The sequence below is a fragment of the Mauremys reevesii genome, linkage group 3 (assembly GCF_016161935.1).
Source record: "Mauremys reevesii isolate NIE-2019 linkage group 3, ASM1616193v1, whole genome shotgun sequence".
In the NCBI taxonomy this organism is placed as follows: domain Eukaryota; kingdom Metazoa; phylum Chordata; order Testudines; family Geoemydidae; genus Mauremys; species Mauremys reevesii.
Window position 1 is genome coordinate 56,918,687 of NC_052625.1, and position 27,459 is coordinate 56,946,145.

A 27,459-nucleotide genomic window follows, 5' to 3' on the forward strand; every position below is an offset into this window, starting at 1 on the left:
GTGATCTCTCTCCTGCCATCCATCTCCATCCTCTGACGAACAGAGGCTAGGGACACCATTCTTACCCATCCTGGCTAATAGCCATTTATGGACTTAGCCACCATGAATTTATCCAGTTCCCTTTTAAACATTGTTATAGTCCTAGCCTTCACAACCTCCTCAGGTAAGGAGTTCCACAAGTTGACTGTGCGCTGCGTGAAGAAGAACTTCCTTTTAAACCTGCTGCCTATTAATTTCATTTGGTGACCCCTAGTTCTTATATTATGGGAATAAGTAAATAACTTTTCCTTATCCACTTTCTCAACATCACTCATGATTTTATATACCTCTATCATATCCCCCATTAGTCTCCTCTTTTCCAAGCTGAAGAGTCCTAGCCTCTTTAATCTTTCCTCGTATGGGACCCTCTCCAAACCCCTAATCATTTTAGTTGCCCTTTTCTGAACCTTTTCTAGTGCTAGAATATCTTTTTTGAGGTGAGGAGACCACATCTGTACACAGTATTCAAGATGTGGGCGTACCATGGATTTATATAAGGGCAATAATATATTCGCAGTCTTATTCGCTATCCCCTTTTTAATGATTCCTAACATCCTGTTTGCTTTTTTGACCGCCTCTGCACACTGCGTGGACATTTTCAGAGAACTATCCATGATGACTCCAAGATCTTTTTCCTGACTCGTTGTAGCTAAATTAGCCCCTATCATATTGTATGTATAGTTGGGGTTATTTTTTCCAATGTGCATTACTTTACATTTATCCACATTAAATTTCATTTGCCATTTTGTTGCCTAATCACTTAGTTTTGTGAGATCTTTTTGAAGTTCTTCACAATCTGCTTTGGTCTTAACTATCTTGAGTAGTTTAGTATCATCTGCAAACTTTGCCACCTCACTGTTTACCCCTTTCTCCAGATCATTTATGAATAAATTGAATAGGATTGGTCCTAGGACTAACCCTTGGGGAACACCACTAGTTACCCCTCTCCATTCTGAGAATTTACCATTAATTCCTACCCTTTGTTCCCTGTCTTTTAACCAGTTCTCAATCCATGAAAGGACCTTCCCTTTTATCCATGACAGCTTAATTTACGTAAGAGAGAACTGTGAGCAATGGCTGCATATCCAGAAACACAACAATGAATCTGGTCACCTTTGGAATATTTTATTCACAATCCTTAGGGCTAGAAACTTGTTTTTCAATGAAGGCTTACATTGATAGTTTATTCTCAAACTTTCCCACACCATCACTGGTGTGCAGACTTTTCAAGACCTGCCAAATCATTTAGAAGACAAACTAAAACACATTATGGACCCAATGCCATGGTTCCACATTTAAGGCTGCAACTGGGATGTTATGAGTCCTACCCCTCCGCTGCATACACACAACCACAAGTCATCAGTAGGACTTTGATTTTAGCAGGTAAAATCTTTAAAGATATCATCCTCACTGAGCATCTCAAGCTTCTCTCAGCTCCTAACACTGAGCAGACTGTGCATGCACCATCCCTACACAGTAACTGACTATGTTGTCTCCAGCCCAGGGCTAACGCTGGACCTTCCTGGTCCGGGATGGAGCTGGGCAATGGAACTGATGCTCATTTCCCTACCACCTGCCCCCCAATCCACAGTGTCCAAGGAAGAAGCAAATCACTGAGTTGAATACAGAACACATAAGAGTCAGATCAGGGGAGGGCGATAGCAGATTGGGAAAAGAAGTATCTTAAGACTGGGGGTGGGGAGAGAAACAGGAACTAGCTGGGTAAGGACTCTGTAAAGGAGGGGGGAAATAAGGGATGGGAATGGAAACCAAGAAGAGGCTGGGACTAAGAGCTGAGAGGGGAATGGGGGTGGAAGGAACACAGACTAGGAACCAGAAATGGGGATGCATTTGGACTAGGAACCAGCATAGGGGAACAGGGTGGGGGAATCTTTAATTACCTGATCACATACTTACTGCCCCCCACAGAACCCCTACCTTATTCAGTGCACAGGATGGACCTGCTGTGGGGATAAATCAGTCTCCTTCAATATAGACCCGTGTATTATTTGTTCCACTGGAGCAGGTGGATCTAGGCCCAACCATAAGTAAAGGCCTGCCCCCTCAATTAAGATGGAGGAACCACTGTGCCCAGGCCACAATTCATTTCTTGGGACAACAAGAGAAAAAAATAGGATCAGGACTGAAAGTCATAGTATAAAAATCAGGGACCCAGAGAGGGACACCAAGCAGAGAAGCCCAGACAGTGCCCACTGCCCCTCAAAGGCATTCAAGAAGTCAGTGGACATTGCCCAGACAAACTCTGCTTGGAGACATGAGCAGAAACAGGCTCTGCAGTCACAGATTATCCCCCCTCTCGTCGTCCAAGTTTCCTCTGCCTGGAGTGATGGATGACCATCTTGGTTAGTGCCAGGAGAAGCCTGACATGGAGTTCTCACAACTTCGTGGGGCCACAGCTAGGGTGCAAATATGACGTGTTGGAAGGTTTGCAGTGAATGAGGCAGGAGATTGCAGGAACAGAAAGGACAGTCTCATAGGTAAAGCAACTGAATAATGCACTGGAGAACTAGATTCTACCCCTTCCTGTGATAGAGTTCCTATGTGATGATGGGCAAGTTATTCAAACCAAACTTTTCACAGGTAGTCACTAATTGTGTAACTCATTTTCTGTATACCCAACATGAGATGCTAGCGTCTGATTTGCAGAAGTGCTGAGCACTCACAGAAGTAACTGAAGTTAATTAGTGGTGTGCTTTTAACATTAATAATACTCAGTATTAGGAAAAAGTCAAGTCCTGGGTATCTCAAATCGGGTACTCAAAAGTAGTGGAAACTTTTCACCTTAATCTCTGTGCCTCAGCTCCCCACCTATAAAACGGGGATAATACTACCCCATCCTCACAGAGGAGTTGTGATGATGGATTCATTAATGTTTGTGAATCACTCAGATACTACAGTGACGAACACCACAGAAAAGCCAATGTGTTAATTAATTGCGTCTTCAGAGCAGGGTTTGGATGAAGTGTAGTGAATAAGGCTTCAGGCCGCACACTGAACCGTGAGGTTAAAACAAAATATTCAGTAGCTGCTCACTGAATAAGTACCTTCCATCCAGTGCACTGAATAAGGCAGGGTTCCTGTGGAAAAAATAGTTTGTGATAATGTAATTAAAACTGTATCGTAATGCATATGCACATGGGGGCTGAATTAAAGTTGCACATTAATTCTGGCATTTCCTAACTTCTGAGTGCTTGACTTCGCAACCTTAACAACATTTTAAACAGCTTTTATGTGTTTAATAGAAGTTGCTGTTTTAAATGCCTTATTTATTTTGGGACCTGATCAGCACTCCACCCACCCCCACACAAAAATGGTCAATGGAGATTTCGCAAGTGAGCAGAACTAAATGAATAACCGTCATAGTACTTGAGACATTTTTCTCTTCCCTGTTGGTATGTCTAAGGCAACACAAACATGGGAAACTGTAACTTATCTCTCTATATACACTGTAAATCACAATAAGTGCTTTTAATTCATTTGGAAGAACAGATGCTATAAAAAAGATTGTAAACTTAAAGCTTCAGTTTATTACTTTAAACTACAGTCAGAAATAAGAATATTAAAAACCAAAGTTTTTTTGTTTTTTTAATTTCATAAATATAGACTGTATCCCCATTTAATTTCAAGCTCGCTCTCCTTCAACATTTCTTCATGTGGCGTCTCTGTAGGTTGCAGCCTTCCTAAAGAGAATGTGCCTAAAGGAAAATATGTCTGCAGATAAGGTTAAGTAGACAGTAATTATAAATTAATAAACCAAAACTAAGAGGATAAAAAAAATCAAGTATAAGGGGAAATCTGGATGATAGGACATGTGACTAAAATACAAAGGAAACAAATAAACTGAGCAGTTGGACACCTACCTGGAAATACACTCACTGATGCTAAAGTCTGTCTGCTTATCACAGACCCCTTGCTCACTGCTGTACAAAACACAGCCCCTTATTCTGCTAAATTTGCAAAAGCCACAAAAAAACCAACATACGACTGAGATTTAGTATGAAATCCAAATAGTTTTAAGAGCTGCTTATAAAAAGCCAGGGTGCGCAAAACGTGAAAATAAAACCAGCAGGGAATAAATAATAAGACTTTCTAGATCAAGCATCCCCCCCACAAGCCCAACTCCAGGGCGCTGTCTCCACAGGGCCACACCCGTGAGTCACCTGGGTGCACGCAAAGAGCGTGGCAGAGGCGTCCGGGGGGTGCGGGGAGACGAGCACCCGGGGGCGGGGGTCTCCCTCTAGCAGTGTCAGTGTCACGGGACAGGGGCAGAGCGGACGTGCCGGACACGCAGCAGCGGGACCCCGCGAAGCGGTGCCGCCCTGAGAGCCCCGCAGCACCGACCCCCGTTCCCACATCCGAGCCGGGGGGGGTCCCCTTACCTGAGCCGCAGCAGCGGGAGGAGGCCGCAGCCCCCGGGGCTCCCCGCCCCAACCCCCTCACACCCTCGCAGCCGGAGGCTCAGCCCCGCATGGAGCCGGGGGCCCGGTGACCGCGGCCGGGCCGCCGCGAGGGGGGGGAGACATGCCGGGCCGCCGCCATCTTCCCCGAGACCACCCCTGACCTCCGACCTCCTCCCAGGGGTCACTTCCGGGCCACTTGTGTCAAACGCGGGCTTCCCCCTTCCCTGCTTAAAGGGGCAGCGCCCAGCTCCCGAGCCGGGCTGCCGCACGCTGAGTCTGGCTAACGCACCCGAGCGCTGAAACGTGCCGCGCCAAGCCCGCCACCAGCAACCATGGGCCTGTCTTAACAGCGAACAATAGACTTGTCAGAAACAACACTCCGGGCTGTTTATCTTTGCCCTGGGTGGGGGGGAGGTCACTGTGTCCCGCTTTGATCCACAACCATCAGGGCTCGACGCTTTCATGGAAGCTGCGAGTCTCACCCCATCCCCTGACTCCAGAAGATGGGGCTTTAGGAGAATCACCCAGCACCACAAGACTCCCCCTCAAATCACAAGAGTTGGCAGTGCAGCCTCAGTATAAAAAATGAGACCCTGGAACTGCCAGGAGATAGATTTCTATGGGCGCTGGGAAGGAGGGGAGAGAAAAGTGTTGCCTTTCTTTCCACTCAGCAAAATGACACACTCAGACCCAAACTTCCCTGCCATGCTGTGGATTTGACTGTCCAAACAAGCCTGGGTTTATAGATTTGGATGGCAGGGCCCAGATCCTCAGAGGCTTTTAGATTCATAAGATGCCAACCTGGCAGCCCCAGGGATCAGCTCATCCCCCTCCCCTTCCAAGCCTCCCACCCACCCGAGAGCCCCGCTAATCTGCAGCTCCTCCCAGCACCTCCTACCCACTAGGATCAGCTCATCAGTGGAGTGAAGGAGGCACTGGGGAGGGTGGAGGGGGCAAGGAGGCACAGGGCTTTTGGGAAGGAGTGAAGTGGAGCAGGGCAGGAGTCAAGCACCCCCTGGGAACTTGGCCCCTGTGTTTAGGTTCCTAACTTCCACTGAAATAAATGGAAGTTAGGAGCCTAAATACTGTACCTTTCAGGATCAAGGCCTATGAGATTTCTGTGAGGATATTAGGCACCAAGGGAGCGACTGCCCTTGAAATGCATATGCATTCTGAATGTTACCTATGTAGAGGGGAGGCGAGTCAATTTACTCACCAATTCTGTGCTACAGAATTCTTGTCTGACAAAATATTTGCACAGACCATGAATTCCTATCTGTGCAAGAAACCACAGACAGATTTTCTATAGGGATCACATACTAAAAGTAGAAATTATAACAGGAAGATTCACTTTGTTTCTCTTCTTAGGAATCGAGTACCTAAGAAGATAATTTACTATAAGATAATTACGCCCGCACGCGCACACACACAATGATTTCAAATTCCTTTTTATGAACAACACTACAAAAAGAAAACCTATTACAGCACAGCCATTACAATACACCCTAACTAGACTAACATCACTAACTAAAGATTTGTTATTTTCCTTTAATCTGAAGACCATAACACAGGGCCTAAACCTCAAAATATATACACCACCTTACAAAATAAATACAGAGATTGGGACTTCTGACAATCGGAGATCTTCTGCTTTTACATAGTCTTGCCTTGGATATTATATTGACAATTAAATAAAACATTTAGTTGTATTATGTAACCAGTTGTTTCAGCATCCATACTACTGAGCACAGACACAACTTCAAAGAAGAAAGAAAAGAAAACTTGACAATTAGCGTAGCCATTAGGCTCACACACGTCTTTGGCACAATAATGCAGTGCACCTCCTGAAAATATTTGGCCTCCAGTCTGTGGTTCCTCCTTTATGGGTGTGTGTGTGTGTTGTTCTCTCCCTCACTAGTCTCAATCTTACTGACTTCTGTAAAATTATAGCAAACCTTATTGAGATCCAACCCACAGATTCTGTCTGGGTTACCTCTGGAAGCACGGGCAGTGGGTATAAGAGACTTAGGGCAGCTAAACCTCCCCAAATGGGGCAAGAAATGGCGGATGCAGCACACCTCCGCCACTTTTGGAGCGCTGCTGCCGGAAGCTCCCAAGAAGGTGGGGAGCCACCAGCACCCAGACCGTGGCCTTGCCCATGCTCCACCCCGAGGCCCCGCTCCCTCTCTGCCTCTTCCCCCAAGCCCCTCACCCCTATCCTGCCGTTCACTCACATCTCTCCAGGGGAGAGGGCGGAGAGGCACAAGCTGGGGGGCGGAGGGGATGCGGGAGGTGGGGGAGGCAGGGGATGGAGAGGGGCAGAGGGGGCTTCAGGGGAATGAGGCAGAGAGGGTGTAGAAGCACAAGTGGCAGACGGGGGGGCCTTAAGGGAGGGGGTGGAGAGGCGTAGGCAGGGGGGTTTGTGGGGAGGGGACAGAAAGGAGCGAGCTGCGAGCGGGAGGTTGTTCGTAACTCTGAACAAAACATTATAGTTCTTTCAAAAGTTTACAGCTGAGTATGACTTAATATAGCTTTGAAACTTTATTATGCAGAAGAAAAATACTGCTTCCTCCCCTTTTTTAGTACTTTGCTTTTAACACAGTACTGTACTGTCATTTTGTGTGTGTCTCTCTCTCTCTGCTGCTGCTGCCTGATTACATAATTCCAGTTCCAAATGAGGTGTGTAGTTGAGCGGTCAGTTCGTAATTCTAAGGTTCGACTGTATATTCAAGTCAGCAGTATATTCAGGTCTGACTAAATTCATCCCAGGGTACTTAAGAACTAGCTGAAACAATTGCAGAACCATGAGCAATTATCGTCGAGAATATGGGTGTGATCCCAGAGGGCTGGAGAAGGGCAGACATAGTACCTATCTTTTAAAAGGGGGAACAAAGAAGTGCTGGATAATTATAGACCAGTCAAAAACTTCAATATGTGGAAAGATACTGGGATGAATTATTAAACAATCCATTTGTAAGCACCTGAGGTTAGTACGGTTATAAGGCAGAGCCAGCATGGATTTGTAAAGAACACCTGATACCAAACCAACATAATTTCTTCTTTCACCATGTTACTGGCCTAGTGGGTAAAAGGGAAGCAACAGACATGAGATATTTATTTTTAAAAGGCTTATAAACACTGTCCCACATGACATTCTCATAAGCAAACTAGGGAAATGTGGTCTAGATTAAGTTACTTTAAGGTGGATGCACAAGCACAACTGGTTGAAAGACCATACTCAAGGAACAGTTATCAATGGTTCGCTATCACATTGGGGTGACATATGGAGTGGAATAGTCCTGGGTCTGGCACTATTCACTATTTTCATTAATGACTTGGATAATGGAGTGAAAGTATTCTTATAAAAACTTTGCAGATGACAACAAGCTGGTTGCAAGCACTTTGGAGGACAGGATTAGAATTCAAACTGACCTTCATAAATTAGAGAATTTGTCTGAAATCAACTAGATGAAATTAAATAAAGACAAGTGCAAAGTACTTCACTTAGGAAGGAAAACGAAATACATGCTACAAAATGGTGAATAATCGGCCAAGTGGTAGTACTGCTTAAAAACGATCTGGGGGTTATATTGGATCACAAACTGAGCCTGAGTCAACAACATGATGCAGCTGTGAAAAAGGCTAATATCATTCTGGGGTGTACTATAATAACAGAAGTGTCATAAGTAAGACAAAGAAAGTAATTGTCATATTCTGTTTGGTACTGGTGAGGTCTCAGCAGCAATACTATGTCCAGTTTTGGGCTCTATACATTAGGAAAGATGTGGATAAACTGGAGAGAGTCCAAAGTAGAGCAACAAAAATGATAACATCTTTTGAAAACCTGACCTATGAGGAAAGGTTAAAAAACCTGGACACATTTAGTCTTGCGAAAAGTCAACTGAGGGGGAACCTGATAACAGTATTCAGTTATGTTAAGGGCTGTTATAAAGAGGATGGTGATCACTTGTTCACTGTGTCCACCAAGATATGACAAGAAGTAATAGGCTTAATCTGCAGCAAAGGAAATTTAGGTTAGATATTAAAAGCTTTCTAACTATAAGGATAGTTAAGCTCCAAATAGGCTTCTAAGGGAGGTTGTGGAATCCCTATCATTGAAGGCTTTTAAGAACTGGTTGGACAAACACCTTTAAAAGATGTTCTAGGTTTACTTGGTCCTGCCTTAGCACAGGGGGCTGGACTTGATGACTTCTCAAGCTCCCTTCCAGCCCTACATTTCTATGATTGTATGGTCCTGAGGCAGGATTTGGGCCAATGTGTGGAGCCCACCCTGCATGTACAACCTTCCAACAACAAATTCGCATGAGGATAGGAGCCATACTGCTAAGAAGCAGGGACATAACCATAGAAAGCCTAGAACACACACTGAGCTCCATCTCTGTAAATAGGACTCTGTACCCCTAACAGACTTGTGCAAATCTCAGGGGATCCATAAGATTGGTAGGCTAAATATTACCTTTTTTTGGGGGGGGTACCACCCTTCTTTCCCCACCAGAAGCATTTAGAGGAAATTCTGTAAAGGAATTTTGCAGAGTTTTCTGATCCCTATGCAGACCAATGTGGTTATGGGAGTGATGATGATGATGCAGGTATTTCCGTGGTGGGGTATGATCTAGATCTCATTAGGAACTACAGTTCAGATTTATGCTTCAGTGGTGATTCTATAAATAACAGTAAGAAAATGGTTTTAAAAAGCCTTACTAAAAATCAAGATACTAGGAAAAACTTTCTAACTAGAAAGGTAGTTAAGCTCTGGAACAGGCTTCCAAGGGAAGTTGTGGAATCCCCATCATTCTCCAACCTTTTATTTAAAAGCCTCCAAAACACCTGTCAGGAATGGTCTAGGTTTACTTGGTGCAGGGGACTGGACTTGACCTTTCCAGGTCTCTTCCAGCCCTACATTTCTGTTATTCTATAGATCACATCTACTGCTCCCTCCCTCCCACCCCACTGCCCTCATCCACCAGACCAGTAGCTCTATCAAACAAGAAAATTAGATTGGTTTGGCATGATTTGTTCAACAGCTCCATTCCAGCTATTCCTTATAACCCGATTATCTTCTAAGTGCTTACAAATAGATTGTTTTATAATTTGTATCAGAATCTTTCCAGGTATCAAAGTTAGGCTGACTGGTCTATAATACCCCAGGTCCTCCTTGTTCCCCTTTTTAAAGCTAGGTACTGTTTGCCCTTCTCCAGTCCTCGGGGACCTCACCCAGTCTCCATGAGTTCTTGAAGACAGTTGCTAATAGTTCTGAGATTGCTTCAGCTAGTTTCTGAAGTACCCTAGGATGCATTTAAATCAGGCGCTGCTGACTTGAATACATCTATCTTATCTAAATATTCTTTAACTTGTTCTTTCCCTATTTTGGCAATACAAGGAGATGAATCACATAGGTACTCATGTGTCCTTGAAAAGTGAGTATGTCCCTTTTTTAAAGCCTCACAGTCCTTGTCTCTACCTTCCCTCCACGACCCTCCCTCTTTTCCTCCCTCCCAAATAAGTTACATTCCATATTTTCCACCTCATCTGGAAACAGTTTTCTTCACTATGGGAATCACTTGATTTTTATCATTATCCCATTAAAAACAAATATGTTTCTATAGTTTTTCACTGGGATCCTCAAACTTTTATGGGCTTTGGTTTAAGGCTGAAAAGAAAATGGAACCAGTCTGGTTTCCATGAGCCTGCTAATGTAAAAAAAAGTTTTGGGAATTAATAATCCTCCCTCCTCCCCACACTTTCTTTAAATTAGTTCTCAGCTAAAATGGACGGGGACAATGATTAATCAAACCCCATAGTGCTGTATGGGCGGGGGGAGAAAGCCTGCTACTATTAGGCATGGATTCTGCCATAAAACAGTCTGTCAAGTACAAAAGAAATATAAAAATCATCATATAATGATTTCCACTGCCAGTAGTATTTTAAAACATAGTACTGGAGATGGTTATTCTTAACTTTCCCTGAAACTGGCAATACTTTCAGATTCTAATGTACGGACCATTAGTGCCTTTCTTTGTCCTGTGACTTAATTAACCTTCATTTATTCCTTCCACCCACACATATTTATGTTACAAAATTAATAAATCTAGTAAAATCCAAGCAACTTGATCTAGTTTGCTGAGAAAGTGTGGGCAAGTTACATCACTTCTTTGGGCCTCAGCTTCCTCATCTGTAAAACTGGGATATTGCTACATCCCTTCCTTTGTAAAGCATTCTGAGATCTACAGATGACAATGGGGAAGTTAATATTAGTATTGTTTATTAGTAACTGACATTCTAGCCAAAAAAAGGGAATGGTTGGAATTCCATCTCTACTCATTTTGGATAGGAACGCTGCACTTTTTACTGACAAAATCCCCATTTGAAGTCTCGGAATGCTTTCGGAGCGGATAAAACGTTCTCCCCTACACAACCACAACTCTTTCTTCCCTGCCTGTCTTCTCTCTTTTCATGTTCGCTCCTCCACTCTGGAAACAATGCCTGCCTCTTCAGCTTCTCACACAACCCTTCTAAATTGTAATGCCACTACCCAACTCTTCTAAATCCTTCTTCAAGACCTCTCTGCCAAGCAACAGTGTTTGGTTGTGTGTCAGTCAAGGCTGGTTTACTAGATCAGCAGCATCTGGCAGAGCACATGGAGCACAAACCTCTTAGCAGTTTTGAAAATTCTGATTGAGTGGCCTGCCCCTTAACCATGCTCCAGACATGCCCTCTGGGAGCACTCAGTCCCCATATTTCTCAAGAGACTGGGGCATGACTAACAAGTTGTTCTGAAAATCCTAAGTGCCTAAACATGAGCTCTGAGCCTCAGCTGGAGCACTCAGCAGGCCACTTATGCACACACAAACTTCTGAAAATTCCCACATAAGTGACTTTTCCTAAGACACATAGGGCCTGATTTTGCAAGGCCCTGAGTGCCCTCATCTCCCTCTCAAATCACAGAGAGTTGTGGGTACTCAGCATCAATCAACACATGCTCAGTGCCTCACTGCTTAGAATCAGAGTCACAGTAGGATAGTGGCAGAGGTAGGAATACCACCCAAGAGCCTGGACACCGTAAGATCTTATTGTCCCTTCAGTGTCTGTTTATTGCCGAGTTAAATGGATGTCTATTTATTGTGTAAATAAGAGCGAGAGGATGACAAACTGTAGTATTAGAAGTGGTAGAGCGAAATAGCTAAGGAAAGAAGTGATATATACAGAATGATTTCAAAGGCACATACACTTTGATTACAATGCAAGTGTCAACCATTGATTACACAGGTGACTAATTATAGGCCTCCTGGGCAGGTTCAAATATGTACCTATGGCAGATAAATGCTGCCTATAAAAAGTCAGGAACATTAAACAGTGTAAGAAATTCATTACCTAAACATTATATTCACTTTGTGTGTAAGGGACGGGGAGTTGGGACATTTCTAATCCATATCTAAGTATTATTTTTGGTATTTGTTAGACAGGGAAGGTCACAGATCATCATGGGCCTCATTTGGAGTGACCCTGGGTGAAAGTGCTTAGCCCCTCTCAGGATCAAGCCTGTGGAACAAAACAGATCCCTGCTCCCATGGGTTAGTAAGTCTCTTAGAAAGTGCTTGCCAAGTTACTTTGTTGCCTTATGATCATGGCTGTAACATCTTAACAATTGTGGCCTCTGAACACAAGGCTAAGAGTCAGGATTTCTCACGTGCTAACCCATGCTCTGCCACTTACCCATTGTGTATCCTTGGCCAAATAACTGAACGATTGTGTGTCTCCATTTTCTAATCTGTGAAATGGGAACACAACCATTTAAGTACCTGATAGGAGTGGTGTCAGGGTTAGCTGATGTTCATAATATAGTCTGAAAATGTAAAGTATTATAAATGTCTTATTAGAGGGCCAATTCCAAAGGTCCTGACTTGGCAAACTCCTACTGAAATCAGGATTTTTGTCTATAATTGAGAGGAAAACAATTTGTCCAGGAAGGTTTAAAATAACTTCCTGCTGTCTCTCATCCTTAGGATCCCCGAGAAATTTCATACTGTTTGTATAGGTATTACTTTATCCACCACATTGAAATGCCACCTCTGAGGTAGAACAGGGCAGATTTTTAACAATTTACAGTAGCACTTTGTTACAGAAAATGAAGTAGAAGGTCATATCCAATTGAGAAAGCAGGGTATGTAGGTAAGCACCTAGATGACTTGTAAATGTACCCGGTGCTAATTCTAAATAATTTAAAAACTATTAGCTTCCAATAATATGAATTAGTGCAGCTGTTGCATAAGAAACCAAAATATCTACTCAGAAATTATACATGCATTTGTAATGCCCTTACGGTTTCTGTGAAAATGGAAAGTACAATTTCTACAGCCAAAGACAACAGCGAGGGCAAGAAAAGAATTTTTGGTATTCAGCAAAAAGGAAGGATCCAACTGACTGGAAATGCATGTATAATTCAAATGGCTTTGTTACAATAATGTTAAAGTACTGGCTTCACCCCACAAATGTAAAGCTGTTTGGAGCTGAAAGGAAGTTTTAGACCTGTTCAAAGGTTAAAAAATTAATGTCCTGAATCTAGATTTAATTTTTAATAAACACATAAATAGAGCATGGTGGGGAGAGTGTGTTTACTATGCATTGAAAAATATATTCTATGAAAACTTATTTGGGAGGGATTAATAAATGATCCTGAATTACAAATTGTGCTAGCCCATGAGAAATCATAAGTGAAACAGGCCACAAATAAAAAATGAAATTGACTTCTGTAGCTTCACCATCCACACATGAGAAAAAACAAATAGCACAGAAAGAATATGAGAATGATGCCCTTAGTAGCCCAGGGAAGGAGAGTTTTTACACTATAACTATTGTGTGTTTAGGTGGCACAGCATTATAGTTCATCATAGGGGTGAAACCTGAGAGCCTCAGACAGAGGACCGTTCTAGTTGCAATGTAAAGTTGGTAGCCAGGGTGAATTAACATGTTGCCCCCTTGCTGAAGATTTCCACTGCCTCCCCTTTCTCCATTATGTTAAATTAAATCTTGGGAGAAATCATTGCCCTACTGAAGTAACAGGAGTTTTGATACTGATTTCTGCAGAACCAGAATTTCACTCCTTGTTTTCACCTTCGAGGTCTCACATAATTCTGCCCCTGCACCATTTCCTCCAAACTAGTCTTTCCCCCCGACCCTTGGTCACTACCCACTATCCCCACCTCTGGTTTTGTCAAGAAATCAAAGATGTAAAGGTGTGCCTGTGACCCATTTCCCCTAAAGGCATCTCTGTGCCTGTTTTACACTGTCCCCTGTATGTGAAGCCACTCCCCTCACCTTTTTAAATTACTCCTGAAAACGCACCTTTTCCATGATGTCCACAATACAAAGCAGTAATATTCTCTACCCTCCTTATGTTATACATTTCAAAACAAAAGTATTAACTAATCTTCCAGGATATGCAAACTGAGTTATCAAATTGTGTTCTTCCAGCCTAACTATCTATAACATAAATATCCAAAATTTATTTAACCAGTTTGGAGACATCAAAACTGACTCAAAGGCATCAGCACAGCAGTGAGTAAAGAGCCATCACTGATTCAAAACAGGGAAGGCCATGATCACCCTTACTGTGCTAGAAGCCTGCACTAATGTAATCTGGTATAATCTTTCTGGTGCCAATAAGGAAGGTGCATATCTCTGGAGACATTATAAGATTGTTGTTCACTAGACTATGCATAGGAACAAACAATAAAATCCACTGTTTGTTGTACAACAGATCCAGTGACTGGAACAGGTGGGATAATGAATACACCAGAGTCTGAGAGCAATATGAGTCTAGTGCTTCTGCTATCAGATTAGAAAGGCATCTGCAGGTATACATGTGAGAGGCAGTACAATAAAATAACTGAACATTTATTTAACTCCCCCCCGCCAACACACACACACACACACACACCCCTCTATTGTTAAGAGAATATGGCTTAATTCAGGAATGTTTATTTAATTGGTTGCTATTAGACTCTCAGCAAGGGCAATAAAATCCTGCACTGCATTTTTTTAAAAATAGTACAAAGGTTTTACACTGCAGCCCTTTCTGATCATTTAAAATCTGTCCCTCTCCTGTTTCAAATACTAAGAAATTCCATTTGTCATGAATCATAGAACTCTGAAGTGGAAAAGACCTATTAAGTCCTCCACACATCTCCCAGGCAATGAAGGATTGCTCCTCCAGTATATACATATTTTTAATGTTTTGTCCAGTTGGGTTTGAAAGGCAAAATTAGAAAAGGGCTTCAAACTTGCACACACAAATGCACAGCAATTAGACTTCTAACTATTCCTTACAAAAGGCATGCCCATGATAGAATGTGCAAATGCAAGGGGTCAGGACATACAACAATTTGCAGATGCAAGTTTTGAGGCAATGTGTTTAGTTTTTAAGTTTGAGTCTCACATGTCCTATTATGGGGCTTCCAAGAGCCCTTTTAGGGGAATATTCGCTATTAGATTATGCCATTAGAAAATTACTGGTGGTCATATAGGAAAAGTATAAAACCATTTCTGTGATTCATCATTTCCCCTCTAAATAATTGGCTGTGAGAATGAGAACAAAAAAGTGTGAGAAGAGAGTTTGTTTTGTTACAGAATAAATGGATCCATTATAATGAAACAGTCACTTTCCATTTCATTGCTCAGGATCCCAAAGAGCTTTAAAGATGATGGGCCAAATTCTGATTTGAAGTGACACCATTGAAGTTAATGGGAATCATTCCAGGCTGACACCACTGTAAATGAGATCAGAATCCGGCACTCTGTCACAGGAGTGAATTCACTCATCACTCAAATGCAGCCACTTTTGGCATGAAACATGGCAGCAGTGTAACATTAAGAGGTCAAGATATTGACCAGTACCAGAATGGGTTATTTCTTCAGAAATGGTGCAGAAGGGAAAGTGCTATCTTCTGCAGAATGTAGATCGTTATCTAGCTACCAATAGAGCTCTACCTTCCTTAGCCTGAGAGATATGGCTGGATATTACCCTGAGATAGCCTGGGGATCAAAAGTCACAAACATCCTCTTTGATTATTACAGCCTGAATTTCAGAAAGATAAGCAAACAGCTGAGTCAATAGATACTGTTGTGCATCTGTCTTTACAAGTGAAACAGTTACTGATATCGCAGATCAGGTGCTTCCAGAAATTCATATAATGAAGCTTACCGATCACAGAGACTGGATCTTGCCAAAGGACCTGAAAACAGATATGAAACTAAGACACAAAAACATTAGCAAAAGAAAGCAGCCACAGAAACAGTAAGTTCAGGAAGTTCAAGAACTGGAGAGCCCTGGATAGAAGTATAGGTGATTGGATTGTTATTACCCAAGCTCTATGACCTAGGTAAAGGCCTGTGGGTGTAGTGAGAAATTGCAACTGAATTATTATTATCCCTTGAGGATATGGCACCATAACAATAAACAGAGAAGGGACAATAGAGCTCTTATTGCAGAAACTGTTTCTCAAAGTTACACCCATGAAAATAATTATACTTTGCACTTTCATAGTGAATTTGGCCCAGGGATTTAAAAACACTTAAAAAGGTGGGAAAATGTTATATCATCATTTGACAGATGGGGAGATCTGAGGCATGGAGGGTTTAAGAGACTTTCCCAAGATTATACAGTGAGTCAATAGCGGAACAGGGAACAGAATCCATGGTGCTAGACCCCTCTAACCATTAGGCCATGCTGCTTCCCAAATGTGCAGGACACAGGAAAACAGGCATGTTGGGTAGCAAGTTAGCCAAAGGGCCAGAAACAAATCAGAGCAATTTTGAGTTGGGAAGAGGTGGTTTGTGATGGAGAAAAAAGAACTTTGGTTTCCCAGGGTTTTATTACCTTTGCATGATGCAGGTAAAGGTGTCCTATCCAAGTTTCCAGAGAGTATACTAATAGGAAAGACAAAGCAATAACAAAGAACAAAGCAATCATGCAATAATAATAAAAATAAAAAAGATATCTTGTTTAGTCACCTGGGCAGACGCAGTGTGATGCATCAGATAACAAGCTACTAGAGGAAAGAGAAAGACAGGAAACATAAAGTCATGGCATGCAAAGGCAGTAAAATGAGGTAAAATAAGGACCTAGGAAAAGCAACAAAGAATCCTGTGGCACCTTATAGACTAACAGACGTTCTGCAGCATGAGCTTTCGTGGGTGAATACCCACTTCTTCAGATGCAAGCTGCTTGCATCTGAAGAAGTGGGTATTCACCCACGAAAGCTCATGCTGCAGAACGTCTGTTAGTCTATAAGGTGCCACAGGATTCTTTGTTGCTTTTACAGATCCAGACTAACACGGCTACCCCTCTGATACTTGACCTAGGAAAAGGTGATTGAAGCAAGGATGACCAGTAGAATATAACCAGTTCACAACCACATTGGAACTTCACTGCTGAATTAATGCCAATCATACAGGTGGTTACTATCAGGAAACTTCTGTTCATTAAGAACAGGTATGAGACCACTAGCTCATTCCAAAAAGCCATCCAACACCTGTCTGGTTACTACACACCTGGACTGGATTAAGACCAGCATCCTAGAGATGGAAGTCTGTGCAGCCCATATCCAGTCCTCTGAGCCATCCTGTGCTGGTAGGCACTTAAGGAGTTAACGTTGGAAGCCTCACTACACCACAGAGTGACACAGCTAGTGAGCATTACTACTGGGTATAGTGAGATCTTCAGTGCCTTTTTATCAGATTTGCTGACAATATTTTGTTCAGTCCTAGCAACGTGCTACTAAATAGATAGGGCAGCAGTAGGCCCTGATTTATAGCTAGATTTAGAAGGTCAGTTAGTGAGCTCTTTCTCTGTCTCACTCTGTGCGTCCATTGTTATTTCTATGAAGACAGAGAGTTTCACCGTTCGCCTTCAACTGACTTCCTATCCTTTGCATCAGGATAACCGCTCTCTCAAGCGTTCTCACCTATCATACCTACTACGTGCAGAACAACTTTGTTCAGGGCAGGGGCGCTGGAACAATTTTTATAGTGGGGGTGCTGAGAGCCATTGAACCAAACTGTAAACTCTGTATATAATGGAAACCACTTCAAGCCAGGGAATGCAGCAGCACCCCCCGCATCCCTTGTTCCCACACTTATGGTTCAGGGTGAACTTAAAGGGCTTTTATCTGTGGAGACCCAAGTTCAGGGTTCAGTGTTTTCTGTGTAACAGGTGATAACTAGAGATGAGCCAAAACCTCAGATCCAAATCATCCAAAACTTTGGGGAAATTTGGATCCAAATCTGAATTTGATAACAGAAAACATTCTGCATCCCTTCCTAGCCTTAAGGAACTAGGTTTAGGTGTTAATGAGATTAGCAGTAAGGGGAAATACAGGTCTTGGCAGATATGAAAATCATTATTACTTTTCTATTGCCACGTTCTAGCCAAGGATCTCAAAGTGTTTAACAAGCACAAATGATTTAAATGTCACAACATCACAGCAAGATAAGTATTATCCCCATATATGGATGGGTAAGCTGAGCCACAGAGAGCTTAAAGCCTACATTTTCAAAAGGATCCATTAATTTTGGATACCCAGCTTGAGACACCAAGGGTCTGATATTCAGCGGTGCTAACAACCTGCAGCTCAAGATGTTCCCTGGATAGAAAATACTATAATCAGGTAAGGTATAACATTATTATTAATTTTTTAACTTACTTACCTGCCAAAGGAGCTGAGAGGGCTTCAGTAATAGCTGCAGGTACTCAGCACCTCTGAAAATCAGGTCCTTGTTATCTCAAGCTGGACACTGAAAAAAAATGGAGTCCAGTGAAAGACCTAGCTGATTGGCCTGTGGTCACAAAGTAAGTCCTTGGTCTCAAGTCCCAGCTCTGGAAGCTCACTTATCTCCTCATACGCAATTATGCATGCAGATTGCTATCAATTTGCTGATGTGCACCGTTTAGCCCTCAGTGTCTGCATTGTGCCCCTGCAAATTGGTGTGGAGTGGGGGGGGGGCTTTAACAATAACTAGATTATTACTGGCAAAATGATCTATATGGCCCTCTCTTTCCTTTTTTGTCGCTGCAGCACATCAGTTTAATTTCTGCTCCCTTCCTCTCCTGTCCTCAGTCCCAAAGACCAAGTTCTAGACCCTTGCCGACTTGTCACCAGCATGGGTGCAGCAGACTCCACCGGGTATAACCCGTCTCTGAATAGCATTCTTGCTAGGAGAAGGAATAATCCGCACAGGATGTCTGTGGGGAGCACTGATGGGTCAGGAAAATGGTACACTGAAAACATGAAGAGCATATCTCCAAATCACCTCTCCGTGGCTCAGTTTATGAAGGGTCTTTGAAGTAGCCTCTTGTGGGGGTTTGGAGGGGAGCAACAATGAGGCAGAAAAAGCTCCATCCATCTTTCCCCCTCCTTAGTCTGTGGCTTTTCTGGAAAAGCTATACATGCAGCTGCCAGCAAGAATTTGTATGAAAATCTAGTTTTGTTTGGTCAGTTTCAATCTGACATCCTGAACTGCTTTGAAGGTAGTTCTGTTCTAGCTCATCTGAGACAGGATCCCGTGTCCTGAATGACCGAGAGAACACCAGCCAAGTGAGGCACTGGGGGACTGTACAACTGCAAGCTGGCTTCAGAAAAGGCATGTGGCTTTTCAAACATACTGCAATCTAAAGCAAAACCAGCAGTTATGACATGCTGTGAGCAATAAACAATGAGCTTTGTCAGCATGTCCAGAGGAAATGAGAATTCCCAGAGTGTGAATGATGAAATTTTAACCAACATGGAGGCTTTGGATTGCATTATGGTAATGAGGCATGTGTATATCAGTGGGCTGGGAAGGGTTGTTTTAATCTCGCTCTTCTAGTGTATTTCATTTTTACCTGTACCTCTATTAAAAGGTGCAGACGAGAGCAATATTGTGCTCGCAGTTACACCATCATAAGTCTGGAATAACTGCCCTGAAGTCAATGGAGTTACCTCAGGATTTACACTGGTGTAACAGACCTAAACCTTGGCCCTCTTGTCACTTCATCACCTCTCATCTTGAATATTGCAGGCCTTTAATGGACCCTTCCAGCTGGAATTAATTCCTGCAGGAGATGCATCTAAGCCTGAACCTGTCCAAATTTTAAAGCTCATTCCTAATGAGATGCCTCTCTCTCTCTTATCCAGTCTTTGAACTAACTGTGAGTGCTGTTTTCCTGGGCTTTTTGAGTTAAATCTAAAGCCTAGTGAAGTCAATGGGAGTCTTGCCATATACTTCAGTGAGCTTTGGATCAGACCCCTAGTCTAAGGCTTTGGTTTTCTTTAACTCTGTGTTCTTTTAGTGACAATGCTGCAGAGAGTAATGATTTTTTCCCTTTATTTGTGGAACATTAAGTGCACTCAGTCCAAACCATGTGAAGCGTGTCCAGTTGCTGCAGGTAATGCAGATAATCAATAATAATAACCTAATAAACAATCAACTTCTCTCTCTATAGGCTCCCAGTGTCAGGTACATTATATATTTGTGTGCATGTGAAATTCTACTTCTTAATAATTTTTTCCTGATGTACCAGATGAAACATGTGTAACTTTGATCTTGCTCTCCAGTGAAATGCAGCCATTCATCCTGGTTCTGTTTTAAGAAAAATGGCTTTCAATTCCATTATTCAGTGTTGAAAAGAATATATATACACCAGGGTTCTGCTAAGGCTAATGTTTTCCTCAGGCGTTTCTGGCATGTTTTTGCCATAAATGTATTTTACATGTGGCCAGGAAGAATAACATCTTGTTGCATCATGTAAGAAAATACCATATTTCTTCCCTGTTGCTCATTTCCAATCTGTATAAGAAAACGGCTGAATAAAGACAAAAGGCCTGTCATTACATAGAAGACTTCAACCCACAAAGCAATTATATGCATGAGTCTCATCTTAAAAGGCCAAGGTCAAATCATTTTCATTTCCCCCCCCCTTTTAACAGTACCTGTTTATATTTCCTTGTTCAAAGCATGACAATATTTTCCATTTCCTCCACAAATTGCTTTTGTCTTTTTCACCTTTTGGCAATTTATTTTTGGATGGAGATAAAAATTAGCATTGCAGTTTCACTGAATGAAACCAGCATCTTCAACTTCTCTAGCAGTTTAGTCTACAGCATTAACTTGTCCATGCTATGATGCGCCCTAAAAGTACAACAATACTCGATAGAAAAGGGCCAAAGACTCCTACTTACACTACCGGTGCAGCAGGTCTGGGGCGGTTGCTGTAGAATTCAGTGGTATTTATTACAAGGGCATTGAATTATTAAAGAAGTATTCTAAATCTTCAGTAAGGACAGTGTTAATTCTTGCACTGCTTGCTCTCTGCCTGTCTCTTTGTCCCATGAAAGAAGCAAGCCCCCGACTACTGCTCTCATCGCTCCCACCACTATAATGCTGGAACACATCTGTTACGAGCTGATGCAAAGAACTGCAGAGAGAGAGCCATTTGCAGTGCACAACAAGAAGTTTGATTGTGCCTACAAAACCCAAGAACTATACTCCATGTTCTTGAGCACCTTCGACTGGCACCTTATCAACTAATATGTACGGCATACTCCTATGTATCCGAAACCCTTTTATAGGAACCTCCGCATTATCTGAATGCCTTCCTTCTGCTCTGCCCCAGCATGAGATCCATGCTGCAGGGGGCATATAGCTCATGCTGGGGGACAAGAAAGGGATTTCGATATTGCAGAGGTTTGGATACTGGAGCAGAGCTAGGACTGTGAGAAAGAGGAAGATGAGCCCCCTGCTGCTGAATGCCTCCTGCGCAGCACAGGACGTCATCCTTAGCCCCACTGTCATGGAACCGAGTGAGTGGGTCTGTGACAGCAGAGCTCTCCCTGTGCTGCTGCAGGCCTGGTGATGCCCAATCCCTGGAAGCACAAGGTGCAGGGAAGGCTGCCATCTTGGCAAGAGATCTCTACTCTGCCCCTCCAGGATCACAATCTCTCTCCCACACCTTGTGCCTGGAGCAGCAGCACAGGCTGCATCCCTCTGCAGCCCTGCTGTTGGGGGGCGAGCGGGGCAGAGCAGAGATCCCCAGTCAGGATGTCATTCATCTGACGAAGTGGGTAATCACCCACGAAAGCTCATGCTCCAATACGTCTGTTAGTCTATAAGGTGCCACAGGACTCTGTCGCTTTTTCCAGTCAGGACTGTGAGGAAGAAGAGGATGAGCCCCCCAGCTGCCAGGGAGGCCACCTCATTGCTGAATGGCTCCTGCCATCTCAGTTGTTCAAAAAAAACCCACATATCCTGTGCTATTCAGCTAATCGAAAGTCTACTGTAGAGACCCAGAGCACTCTCATAACAATGTCCCACCCATCAGACCATTCACCTCATGATCACCCCCCATCTTACATTGCCATCAGTGCTGGCTCCAGGCCACTTCCTCCCTTGACCCCATTCTCATCTCCTCAAGCAACTGGTCAGGTTGGGAACTGAGAGGAGGGTAAGGTGGGGCAGGAGGAGAGGCAAGTCCCAACCTACAGCATCTCCTAGCAACCATAAAAACTTCTGCATCAGCACACCACTCCTAGCAGAAGCTGCTAAAACCTAGGAAATTAGCCAGCTGCAATTACTGTAATCCTTCTGCCAGGTGGTTAATGGCAGCAAAAAGGGCCAGGTTCAAAATATCTAGGGTCCCTCTTGACAAATAACTAAACTCAAGCCTCCACCCAGAAACCTAGGAACATTAACCACACCCTCTTGGGTGTCCTTACTTTCCTGCTTGCAAGCATTCCAGCTGTATACAAACACATAAATCATTATTAGGGGACAGGGAATGGTGTCAGAAACTTGGGACAACACAGCAACAGAATATACATACAAATAGAGAGTAAAATACCTCCCCTTCCACTAATTTCAGCCACAGTCCATCTAACTGCCTTCTCAGCTACCAGGGAGAACATCCCACAAGTAATAGGCCTTGACCACCTCACCTATCCATCAATCCCCAAATGACAGAGTGTTAGCGGCAGCACCCTGATCACTGAGGTTGCTGCACCATGAAGAAGGCTGAAGCCTCAGCGGTAGGCAATTAAACACTTTCTGCTGGGGGATTATGAGTACCAGGGTGGTAATTATTGGGCTAATGATGTAATTGGGGGATATCAGTAGAAGGAACAGACAGCAAGGGGAACTCGGGGGGGGGACTCAGAAGGTGAGCTGTCCTGAGAAGGAAGGCTGCATGGAAAGCTTCTGCTACAAGATACCCATGTTATGTTCTGTGTGTAAAAGTACAGAGGACTAAAAGATACACATGGTGAAAGGCAAACAGCCTGGGCATGTTTATTAGTGTGAAGCAACAGAACAGGGCTGGGCAGCATAGCACACCACGTAGCACCAGAGACACCTTGTGTCATCCCACTCACAGTTTGAATCAGCAAGTAGCAGTACTCCAAGTGTCCATCTCCAGTCCAATCACAAGGGAGTTGCTTGCCTGGAGGCACCACCACTGAACCCAGCTTAGTGGTGTAGCTTTATTAGGGTGCTGGATAAGCAGGACCTCACCAGAGTCCACTGAATGTAATACCTAGGAGTCAAGCAGGTCAAAGGGCAGCCCCAATCAGTGATTGAGTTCATACAAGGGGTCTGATTGCCAGGCAATCCAACCCAAGGGGAAAGTACAGCCAAGCAGCTGGTGGGGGTCAAGGTGAGACAGCAAGGCTGGGTGCAGCAGGTTCGAATAGCAACTAGGAGGCAATGACATTGCTCAGACAAAGCCACAAGGGAAGCAGGACATTTATATATAATCATCAGACAATCAGGAAGTCGGTTTAAGAACCCTAGAAGCTGGCCCACCCATGTCTGTGAATTTCCTGGTAATCCAATGTGGCACAATGACCAGGGCTACTTCCCAAAAACCCAGTGAACCTAGTTTTAAGAGCAGATCCCAATGCTCAGCTCTGTGGCTATCTTCTACTCCACCTTTCACAGCAAAGTTGTCAGTCTGCATTGTCTCTTCTTACGGATTTCTCTGTACCATCTCTTATAACAAAATCCTCAACCTGCATTAACTCCTACATTAAAACCTCCCCCTTCAAAGGAACCCAGGGACACCCACAACCCTAGCTACTTAGAAATGAGCACTTCACCATAATTTCTAAATGCCTCTCTGGGAGCCCACAGCCCACAAAATTCTAGTTTATGTATAGTGATGGTGATTCTCCAAGTGTCGCTAGAGGAATTGTGGGTAGGTAATCTATGCAAATGAAACTCTGTATGGCAGCATTTTCACCTCTTCACCAATAGGGTTACTCAAGAACTTTTTCCTCTCTGGAGTTTATGGTCATAGGTTTACATAATAATAGTTTAAATTTAATCCCAAAATACGTTATAAATGTTACAAATACCAGAGTCATTTACCCACCTCTGCAATGGAACCAAAGGATAGTTTCATAACACAGAGTAACCCTACACAACACTCTTTCAGAAAGGCCAATTGCAGCATTCAGCTGGCACTGCAAGGGGGATTTAGGTAAGAATGTAATTAAATTACATTTGTCATTTGTTTTAGCAAGGGAATATAGAAAGCACCCCTCCTTTTTCCAAATATTGCCATTGAATCTTTAATGGCTACAAGTCGAGCAGCACAAAGGAGACACAGTGATCCCTGGAATCAGACCCACTGTATGCAACATTTCGATAGTTACCTTTCATGAAACGTCCGTAGAACAATTCAGGCGTGTGTAGGTAGGCCCAATTTGTCATGATGTGTGATTGTGATGTTGTGTCATTAGAATGTACCATTCAGGATGCGTTAACATATTAGGATGAATACTGACTATCCATCAGATAGAAGGTACAGTCATGTTGGTACACCTTGGAGGCACAAGGGTCTGGAAGGCTTTGGGAACTCAGACAGATGAAGGTAGAGGTGGTTGCCAAGAATGTTTTTGTTATTTTTTCCCCATTTGTGCTTGACTAGGAGGTTGTATCTTTCCCTATCAGCTAGGGTTTCCAACTTTCTGATTGCAGAAAACTGAACACTGTTGCCCCTTCTCTGAGGCCCCGCCCCTGCCCCACCCCTTATCTGAGGCCCCACCCTGCTCCTTCCCTCCGTCATTTGCTCTCTCCCACCCTCACTTATTTTCACAGGGCTGGGGCAAGGGGTTGGGGTGCAGCAGGGGGGTGAGGGCTCTGGCTGGGGGTGCAAGCTCTGGAGTAGGGCAAGAAATGAGGGGTTCAGAGTGTGAGAGGGGGCTCTGGGTTGGGGAAGGGGGTTAGGATGAGGGAGAGGATACAGGCTCTGGGTTGTGACTGTGGGCTCTGGTATTGAGCTGGGGATCTGGGGTTTGGGATGGAGGAGTGGGGTCCAGGCTGGGCCAAGGGGTTCTAAGTGTGGGCAGGGGTGCGAGCTCTGGGAGGGAGTTTGGGTGCGAGAGGGGGCTCCAGGTGGCACTTACCTCAGACGGCTCCCAGAAGCGGCCAGCATTTCCCTCCAATTCCTAAGCAGAGGCACGCGTGCTGCCCACATCTGCAGGCACCACCTCCTCAGCTAACATTGGCTGTGGTTCCCAGCCAATGAGAGCTGGGGAGGCGGCACTCGGGGTGAGGGCAGTGCACAGAGCCCCCATGGCTGCACCTCCGCCTAAGAGCCAGAGGGACATGCCAGCCGCTTCTGGGAGCCACACAGAGCCAGGGCAGGCAGGCAGTCTGCCTTAGCCCCTCTGCGCCAACAGACTTTTAAGGGTCCGGTCAGAGCCACCAGGATCCATTTTCGACCAGGTGTTCCAGTCGAAAACCAGACAGCTGGCAACCCTACTAACAGATGTAGGAACCTCACCTCACCTCACCTCAAGGCTGGATTAGCGCTCTGTGTGGGGCTGTACCTTAAAACTATGCAGAAATTGGAGCTATTGGAGAAATTAGTGTAGAATGGGATCTACTTACTGAGCAGTATTTCCTGTAAGGAGCATGTTACACCTATGCCCTATGATTTACAATTACTTCCAATTGATTTCCAGGGAAGAACAAGGTTTTGCTTTCAACTCAAAGAGCCCCAAACAATCTAACCACAGAGACCGAAGGGTATTTAGCCATGGAATGAAATTCCCGTTCTCCCTCTCCCCTACCCGCTATTTGGTCCACCTCAGCCCAGATTTACAGTCTGATCCAAAGCCCATTGATATCAATGGGACTCTTCCATTGACTTCAGTGGGCTTTGGGTCAGACTCTTCACAACCTCCAATTCATTCGGTAAAGCTTCTCAGTTCTCTCAGGCTTTTGGTGAGGGGAAATGGTGGGGAGAGTGTAGTGGGAAAGGCTCTGCCTGAAGGATCTGGGGAGGGTTTTTAGTTTGGGACATTTTCCAGGTTGTATATTTTATGGATTTTTACATGAATATTTTGTTCTTTGTGCCCATCCAAAACCCTGGGCACAATTTAAATGAGTCTAACTAAATCTCCTTTGAGAGCCTTTATTACAAAGGGCATCATCGGGGGGCCAGTCGTGTTTTTCCTAAATCAACCATTTACAAAAATATAGCTAAAGATGACAGCACCCGGAGAAAACATTACAGAAGGAACAGCATATGAGTCACCAAGGAACAGGAGTCTAGAGGGAAAGGCCAGAGAGGGTGGCACTCAAAAACTAAGAGAACAGTCCAAACGGTGGCAAATTAGGGCAACTGGAATAGTTATCCAAACACTCTCTCACTCTCACATACTTCCGCTGCCTTATGGGGGCTGTGATGACTGCTCAGTGTTATAGCAACAGCAGTAGGCTCGTGAAGAGATTTATAGAGCATTTGGAAAACACAGTCCAACGTTCTCCTGGCTGTCCAAACACATTTGGTGAGGTGGTTAAAGATAATAGGATTTAGCTGGATAATTTCAAGATTCATTTTCCTATCCATACTAAACTATTTGTTTTTATTTCTGTGGATTATTAACAAACATTTTTTAAAGGCACGTATCCAAATAGCCCTATTTGCCTGCTGAGCAATGATGCGGTGCACTGTTAAACTGCTGGGTGGGTGGGTGGAGCGTGTCTGCAGTGGTTAAAATGACTCTTCTTTGTGGAGCACGTGTTAATGGTTTAAGATTTTTCAGACTGAAAAGGTGTTATGTAAATAAAACACATTTTTAATTTTGTTATGCACAAAGGGAATTGTGATGTTGTAAATTTCTATTGTTCATCTCTTCTGAAGTCAATACATTGAAGCCTAGAGCAAGTTTAATCTATCAGATCATATATACAAATATACGTATCCTGACTAGCTGTAACTGTTAAGTGAAAAGTTTTATTTCCTTTCAGTGAACCAACAGCTATCATTTGCACATTTTAGTTTCCAGCTGGATCAGAGGTGAATAAACATTTTTTTCTTCATCTTGCCTTTAGTACATTAGGGTTTTTTGCTTATATAAAAAGCTGTTCTATATTTGAAATTCATGTCCATAATGCAGAAAATCTTCAGCTCTTTCTGATGAAAACATTCAAAAATATGTATAAACAGATATATTGGTTTCATAGTCTGGTGACCATCTTAATTTATTGTTACAGGTAAACATTGTCTGGGGTCAGTATTTATTTCTCAGGACAACAAATCTTGTTGTGCACCTTAAAGGAAATTAAGATAAAGTTATGTATGCATGGCTGGCATTTCTATACCATCTCTCACTGGTACCATATATGATGAAAAATTAAAGCCGTTTGCATTGCTTTAGATATGGCACTCTCTACACAGAAATGGTCTTTGTTAGAACTGGTCAAAAAGAAGTATGACATTTTGCAAGATTTTTTCCAATTTTAATGATCAAATTTTATGATTCTGACATTTTTTGAAATGTCAACAAATCTTTTCAATTATTGAAAAACTCCCCCCAATATTATAAAAATTCAAAATTTATAAAATTTTGAACAGCTAAAGTGTTTTCTAGGAATAAAAAGCAAGTCAGGGAGAGGAAAACAAGGATGTAGTCTCAACATGAGGCTTTTAGGCAGTGTGCGC

The 27,459-nt window shown here is 43.3% G+C and overlaps 1 protein-coding gene across 2 annotated transcripts in view; it reads right to left on the minus strand.

Moving 5' to 3' along the window:
* LCLAT1 (lysocardiolipin acyltransferase 1) overlaps window positions 1–4,651 on the minus strand; it is a 206,861-nt gene extending 202,210 nt beyond the window's left edge. Inside the window, exon 1 of one of the 2 annotated variants that reach the window (XM_039530335.1) lies at window positions 4,440–4,651. The gene's annotated coding sequence lies outside the window, so the exon portion shown is untranslated. The remainder of the gene's footprint in view (window positions 1–4,439) is intronic. The other variant, XM_039530331.1, reaches the window with a different exon arrangement.
* Window positions 4,652–27,459: the final 22,808 nt, after the last annotated feature.